This window comes from Artemia sp. Qi Xiang Cuo, chromosome 15 (assembly GCF_049724085.1).
Source record: "Artemia sp. Qi Xiang Cuo chromosome 15, ASM4972408v1, whole genome shotgun sequence".
Lineage (NCBI taxonomy): Eukaryota > Metazoa > Arthropoda > Branchiopoda > Anostraca > Artemiidae > Artemia > Artemia sp. Qi Xiang Cuo.
This window is the reverse complement of record NC_142808.1, coordinates 58,125,885-58,136,924: the sequence shown is the minus strand read 5'-3', so window position 1 is coordinate 58,136,924 and position 11,040 is coordinate 58,125,885. Positions and strand designations below refer to the sequence as shown.

General features: G+C 36.6%; 1 pseudogene; it reads left to right on the top strand.

Moving 5' to 3' along the window:
* The first annotated feature begins 315 nt into the window (after positions 1-315).
* Positions 316-2,451, top strand: LOC148943910 (long-chain-fatty-acid--CoA ligase 1 pseudogene; annotated as a pseudogene).
* The last annotated feature ends 8,589 nt before the right edge of the window (positions 2,452-11,040 follow it).

Below are 11,040 nucleotides of genomic sequence, written 5' to 3'. Positions count from 1 at the left end.
AGTGAGTTTTTCTCAAAATCTTAGTGATTTTATTTCTGACACGGGGACGGTCTTGACATAGAATTGACATCATATTACTTGACTCCAATTGAGGTTGAAATTACACTAGGAAAACCAACATAATTTAGGTTCCCCGGTGGATAGAATTTTTTTCGAAATTGCAAATTAATTTCGCTCGTCAACCATTCCCCGATCAACCAACAAGCATCATTTTTTCCTGATGGAACTTTTTCAGAATTCTGCTAGCTGATCAAGGACAAATACACTCTAATTTCATAATCTGTAATATCAATTGATTTCAAAACTATCGACGTTATGTTTTTGACTAGCAATAATACTAAAACAATACACGAAGTGGGTAGATATCTAAAACCCATCATAATTGGATTCAACCTTATAGCCCTTATAATTGCATTTTATATTTTTGGCCCTGTCGGAGCAATCGCATTAGCGATTGTGGCTTATGTTGCTGCAACATCAGCACTTGATTTTGCAAGTCGTAGAACACCATTGCGGCCACCTTATGATTTGGATAAGCAGTCAGAGCCGGAGGGCTCAGATGAAATTCATTATTCAAAATTTGATAAAGATAGTACAGATTTAAAGTTCATAAGCCATCTCTACGAGGATACTCTCACCATTTATGATGCAGTTCGTCGAGGTGCTAAAGAATCCAACAATGGTAACATGCTTGGATGGAGAGACTCAAAGGAAAGTTCTTACCAGTGGATACGATATAATGAAGCCCTTTCAAGAGCAAAAAACTTTGGATCAGGACTCATCAATCTAGGTCTTCGACCGGGGTCTTCCACTTTGGTTGGTATGTATGCGCAAAATTGTCCAGAATGGGTTCTGACAGAGCATGCGCTATACTGTTATTCTATGGCAATCGTTCCTTTATATGATACTTTGGGGCCTGATGCTGTAAGCTGCATTATTGATCAAGCCGAGATGCAGCTCGTTGTATGCGAAGAAGATTCTAAAGTGAAACTGTTGCTACAGAAACCCTCACGTTACCTCAAGAAAATAGTTTGCGTTAAAGAGGTCTATCCTGAGACATACAAAATAGCAGCAGATGCCAACGTTGAGATTTATAGATTTGAACAAGTGGAGAAATTGGGAGCGGAAAAAATGAACAAAGAAGTTCCCCCACGACCGGATGATTTATGTACCATATGTTATACGTCAGGAACAACTGGAAACCCTAAAGGAGTTATGCTGAGTCACAAAAATGTTATAGCAGATGTTTCTGCAGTCACTTTACAATTAGGTGATCAGAAGCCTAGAAGCAGCGATGTTATGTTGTCTTTTTTACCACTGGCTCATATGCTGGAACGAACTTGTCATGTAACGGTTTATATGCAGGGTGGATCCATCGGATTCTATGGTGGAGATATAAAAAACTTAATGGAAGATTTCAAGGCCTTGAGGCCGACCATTACCCCAGCTGTCCCGCGCTTATTAAACCGAATTCATGATAAAGTACTTAACACTGTGAATGGTTCTCTATTAAAGAAATACATATTTGACAAGGCACTCAGCAGTAAGCAGAGAGATTTGGAAAAAGGAATAATGAGAAGAAGTACAATATGGGACAGGCTCGTGTTTAAGGAGGTTCAGGAATCAATGGGAGGCCGCATTCGTCTTTTAGTTGTTGGTTCAGCTCCTTTAGCTGGAAATGTTCTTACTTTTATAAGATGCGCACTGGGATGTGTCGTTGTTGAAGGTTATGGCCAGACGGAATGTGTAGCTCCCGCAACACTGACGATTCCAGGTGACGCCAAGCCAGAGCACGTAGGCCCTCCCCTTCCGTGCTGTGCCATAAAGCTTGTTGACGTTCCTGAAATGGAGTATTATACTGCTGGTGGTCAAGGCGAAATCTGTGTTAAAGGAACAAACGTTTTTATGGGATACTACAAAGAACCAGCAAAAACCAAAGAAGTCTTGGACGATGATGGATGGCTTCACACTGGAGATGTCGGAACTTGGCTGCCGAATGGAACCTTGAAAATAATTGATAGAAAAAAACATATTTTCAAGTTGTCCCAAGGAGAATACATAGCCCCAGAGAAAGTGGAAAACATTTATCAGAGCAGCGCTTATGTGGCTCAAGCCTTTGTCCATGGTGAAAGTCTGAAGTCGTGCGCCGTAGCGGTAGTAGTACCTGACGTCAACACAGTGAAAAGATGGGCTCAGGTGCAAGAGATTGAAGGAACAGTGTCAGATATCTGCGCCAATCCAAAAACCAAAAAGTTAATTCTAGACGACATCCAGGACATAGGAAAGAGAAAAGGATTGCAGTCGTTTGAACAGGCGAAGGACATTTATTTGCATCCAGACTTGTTTTCAATCCAGAACGGCCTTCTTACACCCACTTTAAAGTCAAAGAGACCTCAGCTAAAGCAATATTTTAAGACTCAGATAGATGATATGTATAAAAACCTAAACTAATTTCAATATTGTAGCAGACTGTTTTTTAATTGGTATTTATTTTATGTACTAAGAATTACTCAGGATTTTCAAAAAGTAAAATTCATTGTTTCATAATTGTCCAGATTTAATTACGTTGCACCTTCTGTGAATGAAGACTTTTGTGTGGTAAGTGAATATTGTTTATTCCTTTATTTGCTTTTATTTCTTTATTTATTTATTCCTTTATTTACTTTATTTACTATGTTCATCTAAAAATGAAAGACTTTTTAAGAATTTAAAGAATATTTTTGCACAAGAAATAGACGATTTGTTTTGTTTTAAAAAACGGATCACAAAACATAAAAAAAGTTATCTTTTTACATACTCTGACGATATCTTAGGGTTAAAACAAGTGGCCCCGTCTCCGGAAAAAGGTTAGTAGAGACCTAACCAAAGGTCATAGGAACTGGATATTTAAAAACGCACATTAAAAAAAAACACCAGGTGAGAAAAATTTGCCGTTTAAGCAACTATTATTTAGGTTCATCTTAATAGTAAAAGTTCACAGCAAAAATGAATTTATGGAAATTTCAAAAAGGAAACTTAAAACCCTCAAAAATGGTACCATATCAAAATGAAAAGTACACAACTGGAATGACCATGGTCGAGAACCCCTACCAGAGGCTTACAGCCCCCCTCCCCCACAATTTTAAGAACCTAAGAAAATAATCTGTTAGCTGAAGTAACACTTTTGTGCCATTTTTTCCTTACCCCCCTCCCGTCGCTAGTGGGGTATTGGGGCGTAGAGAGGTGTTTAAAGGCTGTCAAATGAGAGTGGCCATAAATCCCTGGTTTTTTCGTAAGTTCGTCGTGACAACAGTCAAATAAGTAAATTATTGAGTCAAATAAGATGCAGTTTTTTCTTATAGAACCAAAAACTTCTTCAAAACGAGGACAAAGTTTTGAGAAATTACTTCTCTCGTATCTCACGTCATATTTGAAGACACTGTTGCGTCATTCATTAAAGTGTTGTTCTTCAGGTCATCACTAGTTAAAAAAAACAGGTTTGACTTTTTTTTAAACCTCCTGGTTAAGTTTTAAGACCGTAAAAATAAAATGACTATCTTAAAACTTCTGTTCCCTAGCATTTTGACTCTTTTTTAAGTATGCATATACACAAAAATGAAGTTTTTATTTGGAAAAATTGCATCTTACTTTAATCGACCCACTATTGACTCTTGAGACGTGCACTACAAATTTCAATTTCCAACTAAACGAGCCGTCTCATAACTTCTTACAGTCATCCGGTCTATGCTGAGTGGTTGGAAGAAAGTAAACAAAACAATACATGAAACCACATTGTTCTTCTTCTTCTTCGGATTTTTAAGGAAACGCTTTCACACAATCGAGGCATTAGCCTGGTCTCTGTAGGTAGCAAATTACTTTGTAATATGATACTTTCTAGACTGAGAGATACTGCAGACAAAAGTGATAAGAGAAGAACAATGCGAATTTAGAAACGGTAGAGGATGTGTCGACCAAACTTTCACTCTTCGGTTAATAATTGAGAAGTGCGTGAGTTATCAAACACCTTTGGTCCTCAGTTTTATAGATCATGAACAAGTGTTTGATTCCGTTGATAGAAGAGCTTTAGCGAAAGGTCTTATCCTTGCATGGTATACCAGACAATCACATTAAAGTGATTAGTGCTATGTACGAGAATAACACTCCTGCGGTGAAGGTAGCAGCTAGTTTCGTATTAAATCTGGAGTTAACAGGATTCTGTTCTATCCCCCTTTATATGGGTAATTTTTATGGACTTTGTCTTAAGGAGCACAGCTAAAGGCAATGGATTGCGATGGATTTGAATAGAATGGGATGGAGTGTACGTAGCTGTGTTGGCCTCAGGCGACTTGGTGCTGTGGTGAGTTGTTAGTAGTAGCAGTTTCACACAATCTCATCACTAGAATCAAATCTCGGTGCCAAACAGTTCTTTGATAGTCCAAGACAGAGTAATCCTATTAAAGGGCAAAAGCTTCAAAATATGGTTCTCTCTGACTGGATACTAGGCTGGAACTTACTCCTAGAACTTTTTTAGGTATTACGTAACTATTAAGACTTTTAAGGTACGTAAATTCTCTACACTGTTGCCACAACTGAATCGTGAATTAAAGCAATGACTAAAAACTGACTATGTTTTAGTTTTTAAATTTATATATAAATAAGAGGCTTAGTTTCCCAGTCAGTGTTCGATTCAGGGAACAACAACAAGCGCTTCAGAAATAGCAGAAAATATATAATTAGCCTGGCATTGGGATCTACAAGATTTTTCCAAATGGAGTCAACAAGATAAACAAAGTAATTGGAAGATGGAGTGGATCTAAGATTCCCAAATTGATCAGTAAGAGATGGAGCTAAAACTTTTCTTTTAGCTATCTGCATAGAATCCTTATACACTTTTGAGAAAATAAGAATGAGGGAGATGGAAAGGATCTAAAACTAGTTTTTCTATCTTTTCCGTCAAGTTATTGTGTCTGCCGATGAAGGATGACAGGTTGCCAAAGATTGTTCTTTTCGGCCAACCGTGTAGGGCTAAACGAAAATCAGGTCATACCAAAAGCTGATAATACCAAACCCTTGCGCATGAGCAGTGGCCGTCTCCCAACAATAACCCTTAAAAGATCTCTCCGTTGACTTTGTCCACGAGGAAGCCGCAAAAACAATTGGATGGAGAACTCTGACCGGGTCAAAATAGCCCAGTTATCATGCATCACACCTGATAGAGCGAAATACCAAGCTCTTGTGTAGTGAGTTGGCAGTTGTGGCCCAAAAACATCCCACGGAGATGGCCAGGACCTAAGTGAGCAAGTAAACAGGCATTACATTGGATTTGTCCATTCTAGGATATTTTATTCGCCTTAGTTTCACCACTGTAAAATCCCTTTGAAAAAAAGACCATTAGTCTTCGCGGGCGCCATCTAAGATCTAAATTGAACTTTCAAAACAATATTAGATGGCTCATTGAAGATTAATGAGTAAAATTACAAATTATAAATATTGGCAATTATATTGTTAGAAGAGAAATTTCATAAGTTTCCTCGCTTAAATTTACTACTCCACAGCCTGGAAATTAAAATTTCATCTTTTTCTTTTTAAGATTTAGGCTACTTTGGTTGTTAGGCGCATTTTGTCTAGCCTGGCGTTCAACAAAACTTACGCAATTAACTGCAATAAATGCAAGTCTTGTCTCTACTGAAACTGAAAGCGGTTTTGAATTGTACCAAAAATTCTCTGCTAAAGGATAGAATTTTGGCTTAATAAAGGAAACAACAAGAGAATACAAATTGCAATAAGTCATAATAAACACTTTGGGACTCAACTAAAAAAAAGAAAATTAACTACAATAAGCACTCTAGAAAAGGGGCTTTTAACACTGGATATATGATTCATGTCATTTTGATTGGTTAATAAATCAACCAATAAATATAGAGACATGAAATGAACAAAAACCAGATCCACACTATTCATTACATACCGTAAATCCAGAATAGCGTTAAAACACAGGAACTGAAAGGAAGGTTACTCCCATGCCAAGATATAATTGGGAAAAATCGACAGATTTGGAAACTATTTCTATTAAAAAGACGGCAATGCCTAGCGAAAAACATAATTGTGCGAATTCAAAGTGCAGTGACTTTTTTTTAGAATAGACTATTTTATTCATAACACATACATAAATAAATGTCACAAAACAGCACACATGCCTTAATCATATAGGCTCAAAGCCGTACCCAGGATTTTTTTTCGGAGGGGGTTTTACTCAAAGTTTTTTTTTGGGGAGGGGGGGGGGTACACAAAAAAACATCCGAAAACGCAGACAAAATTTGTTTATATCATTTTTTGTTACGTTTTTACGAGTCAAAAAAACATTTCGGGAGGAATTTAAAGCCCCCTACCCCCCCCCCCCTCTGGGTACGGCCTTGTATAGGCTCATGATTCCCAATGTGGGGTGCAAGCCCCGCCAGTGGGGCATGGCAATATTTTGATAAGTCATGGGAGGGACGTGCACCATTCGACTGACTATACTTTAGAGCCTTAATTTAAAAAAAAAAAATTTTTCATGTGAATATGACACATTTAAATACTATTAAAGATTAGGAAAGATACACGATAGTATTGCTATGACGTTATACATAGTGTACAAGGTTTTGTACTTAGGTGATATTTTTCACTAGCATAAAATATGCTTAGATTACGACCCAAAAAAACATACCAAGTTTAATAGCCTTTTACGCTTCCTTCAGGAAAATACACGAAAAACTTTGAATAAAAATATCCAATTATCACGACAGGTGGGAGACATCAGGATTTTAGAAATGCCTAGGTTGGGTATGGCCCAAAATCAGTCGGGAACCACTTATACAGGCCAAGTGACAAACGAGAGAGAAATTTATTATAACAAACAACAAATAGATTTTAACGGCCATCCCAAGAAGTAAAAACCTAGTCCGAAGGGGCAGCTTAATATGCCAAATGAAGCTCAGAGAGGAGAGAAAATAATAAAATGAAAAATAAAATAAAACAAAGGTGAAAAAACGAGGATTATGTCAGCCAGTGGCGAAACATGAAGAAGAAGAAATAAGCAATTATTTCAACAAGGACCTCCGCCAAGTCGTCCTCAGTGCTAAACAAAAAAGAAAGAAAAGATAAAAGAAATGAACAAAAATCGAACCTTTCGAAGTTTGCTTGACAACGACAGAACAAAAGCTAAATAAGAACCAGGTTGCAATCAATGAAAAACAAATTTACCCAGATGATTGAGCAATAGTCTTTTGTTTTGCTATAGCTTTAGCTGGTCTACAAATTCGGTCATCATTTGATGGGCAAATAGGTTCTCTCAAGTGGCGGAGGTCCTTGTCGAAATATTTGCTTATTTCTTTTTCTTCATGTTTCGCCACCGGGCTGACAAAATTCTCGTTTTTCACCTTTTTTTAAATTTATTTCCATTTTGTTATTTTCTCTCCTTTCTGAGTTTCATTTGTCATGTATAGCCAGTGTGGTCTTAGATTGTATTTAACCTTAATATGCACAAAAAAACGAACAGCCAGCTAGTAGCAAATTTAGCAATTCCTAATTATCAACAATTTCATCAAAAGTACACTTTAGAAGAGGAACCCTAAAGCGTTATTATTCTTTTAAGCTTCCTTTAGGAGAAATTTTCAGCAGCATTTAAAGTTTTGATATTTCCTAAATTCTAACCTTAGCGCCCTCTATAAACTATTTTTTTTAACACTCAAAAAAAAAGGTAAAACGTGAAAAAAATAAGAAAAATTCGAAAATTGGGAAGAGTTTTTCAATATTTGTACAAAAAGAAAGCTTTTTTCATTTTTTTTTTCTTTGAAATTCCCTTTTCTTAACGAAGTTGTGCAAGTTATCCTCTCCAATTTCTTTCAAAAAGCGACCCCTCCTCTTCTGTTTAGAAGAGGAACACTGCATAGCATCCTTAAAAAGGATCGTAGGTATATGAACAATAGACTTACTCAAAAACTAGCTTCGAAACAACAAGCGACAATGAATTCGAGCGTCGAGGCAAATACCTCCTAAAATAAAATTCTTGGAAACTAGGAAAAATAAAGCTTAATATGGAAGTTTAAACGTGTACAACTTATTGCGCTATTTGGTGTTCAGAACAAAAAAAATATTTGCACTTATTGTAGAGTGCAAAGTTTACATTATTTGAAATCCAGCGAAAGGCTGAAATATATTGAAAAAGAAATAAACTGAAAAAATATAAGAAACAAAAAAGTAAAACGCAGAATGGTAGAAAGCAAACTGAATAAAACAAAGCAAATAAGATAAACTGGAAAGAAGAAAGTAGCAAATCAATCTAAAGCAAGACTTACACAGGATTTGTAGCAATGGCTGATCCAACTCCAGAAGCAGCCTCTTCTATGAATTTAAACCTACAAGCCAAAACGAATAATAAAAGAAAACGAAATAAAAAAGAGACAAGCTTTCTAAAAAAAAGAATAAAGCTACTTTCCAAGTGTTTAAAGAGCAAGCCTAGAGGTTACACATACCATGTCCTGAAAATCCATCTGATAGGAACAAGGGTCCTAGACATGGAGCCCTAATTTCTCCAGGTAGGGGAGGGAACTCGACTCTTGCATTAAACGGGCGTTATTTTAATTACTAAGCACCGCTAAACGGGGACGCATTGATTTCAGAGAGTTTAGGAGCAGAACTCAAGTTTTTTTCGGGCAGGGGTCTCCCCGAGAAGGAGCTCTGGCTATCTAGTTCCCAGCCAAGTATTAGCAGCTGACTGCAAGGGGAAGATTTACCTCATCAAGACTATACCGATAATATTTATAAGCCCGTGAACTATGGACGAACATTTAGAATTTCAAAAGTAAATTAAAAATTAAACTGCCCCTAACAGAACAGAGTCAAGAATTTCTTAATAAAATATAGAATTTCAAAAGAAATTCAAAAATTAAACTGCCCCTAACAGAACAGAGTCAAGAATTTCTTAATAAAATCTAGAATTTCAAAAGTAAAATCAAAAATTAAACTGCCCCTAACAGAACAGAGTCAAGAATTTCTTAATAAAATATAGAATTTTGGAGTTATTCTTATTACAGTCACTTAAATGTCTATAACCAAATCAAAGTTAGGTCAAAAATAAAACCAAATAAAAATAAAAAATTCCCAAGCAAAACTAAAAAATAACTTGAACAAAACGCAGGCAACATTCTGTTAATTTTTTCTTTGTCTTTTAGATACAAACGTTGAATATTTTGTCCCTTTAAAATTATTTAAAAAGGGCAAGAGGGGCTAAAAAGACAGTATTATGAAGATTTCTGAACTCTACCTCCTCAAGCGTCTGGCTGTTCATGCACATTGGTGGAATAGGCACTGGGAAAATCATATACCGCTGCTTCTCAGATCGAGCCCCACGCCTCTGTTTGCATGCAAATGTCCATGTATACTTTTACATTGTTCCATATTAGTATTCAAAGATAACCTTAAAAGGCTATCCCTAAGCAGGCCTGGTAAACACTTGGAATTGAATCAGAGAAACTATTAAATACAAAAATAAAAAAAAAAAAAAAACAGAGAAAGCTCAGGAGAAATAAAAAAGTCAAAAAAAAAATGGAGGGGAAAAGGCTGCCAAAAGCAATAGAATATAAAACAACACCAGACTGATTATATAATTTTGGGAGCTTGTAGAGGGAAATTTAGTTAAAAGTTTTATCTAGCACTTTCAGCATTTGGTGGTTCAATCCCGATTTCTTGGGCTATAATTAGAAAAAGGTTGAAATGGTTAGGGTACGTTCTGCAGATGACAGATTGCCAAAAATTGACCTTTTTGGCCAACCTTCTAGGGCTGAACGGATGAAGGTTCTGCGGCTGGGGTGAGAGGATGTCATAAAGAAAGATTTAAGTAAAATAGGATTTTCTTGGGAAGGTGTAAAGAGGTAAGTTTTGAATAGATTGGGATGGAGGAGGAGCGTGCGTAGCTGTCTTGGCCTCAGGCGGCTTGATACTGCGGTGAGTTGTTAGTTTTAGCAGTAGCCTAGTATTTACTTAGTAGATTTGAGGACATGGAAAAAATCATTCTTCGATGAAGTAGTACGTAAAGAATATATGGGTGCTTTCTTCATATATTTCCGGGGCTTGTTTATCTAGTGTTCTTTCGAAGATACCCTCTAGCTGTTTTACCGGATTTTCGGATGTGTCTTACCTTGGATGCGCCGACGATCTGATACTTATTAGTCGGTCGAAAGTTGGGTTAGCACAGAGCGTTAATAAGGTCCCTTCTTCTCTTGAATAAAATTGGTTTATCCCTAAATATTGCCAAATGTGAATATTTGTCGTTTAATGATAGGTTTGTTACGGGTGATTTAAATTGCTGTTTGTGTTATTCTCCTTGTTTCTAGTCTCAGGTGGCTTGGGATTTCGGTATGTGATTCAGTTTAGCTCTTCAGCGAAAAACTGTATCTGATATTAAAGATAAATTAAAAATAGGGTATGCTAAGATTATTGCTAATCGTGGTCGTTATGATAGGCACAGTCTCGCGAAATTTTACTCGATTTTTTATGATCATGCTATACTTTTCGTGTCTGGACTTTACCCTCTGTTTCGAGAAAGTGATCTGAATCCAATCCGCATTTATTATTTCCGGTACTGCAAGTTTCTTCTTTATTTGCCACGTTCTTACGAGAACGTGCCAACGTGCCACGTTACTTGCCACGTTCAAACCCAGAAATAATTTCTCGGTTTGGTGCTACTGATATTATGCGTATTCTGCACCATTCTATAATGTCGATTCTATAATATTGGGAATTTCCAGAGGAGAAGTTAGTTAAACTACCAAAGGTCGATTTATTATTGTCAGCATATTTGAAACCGTCAAAAACTTTTATTTATCGTATAAAACTATTCAGCTTTGCGGGACCAAAAAAAAACAAATCAAGCGACAACAATTCATTACAAAAAGCAGAAACGGCAAATGGATTCCAGATTATTTGAAGTTCGCGGAGAAATTGAGATTTCCAATTTTCTTTTTAGAATTGCATCCAGTACATTCGAAAACATGAAAGCCACGCAGGCTTTTACAGCCTGCG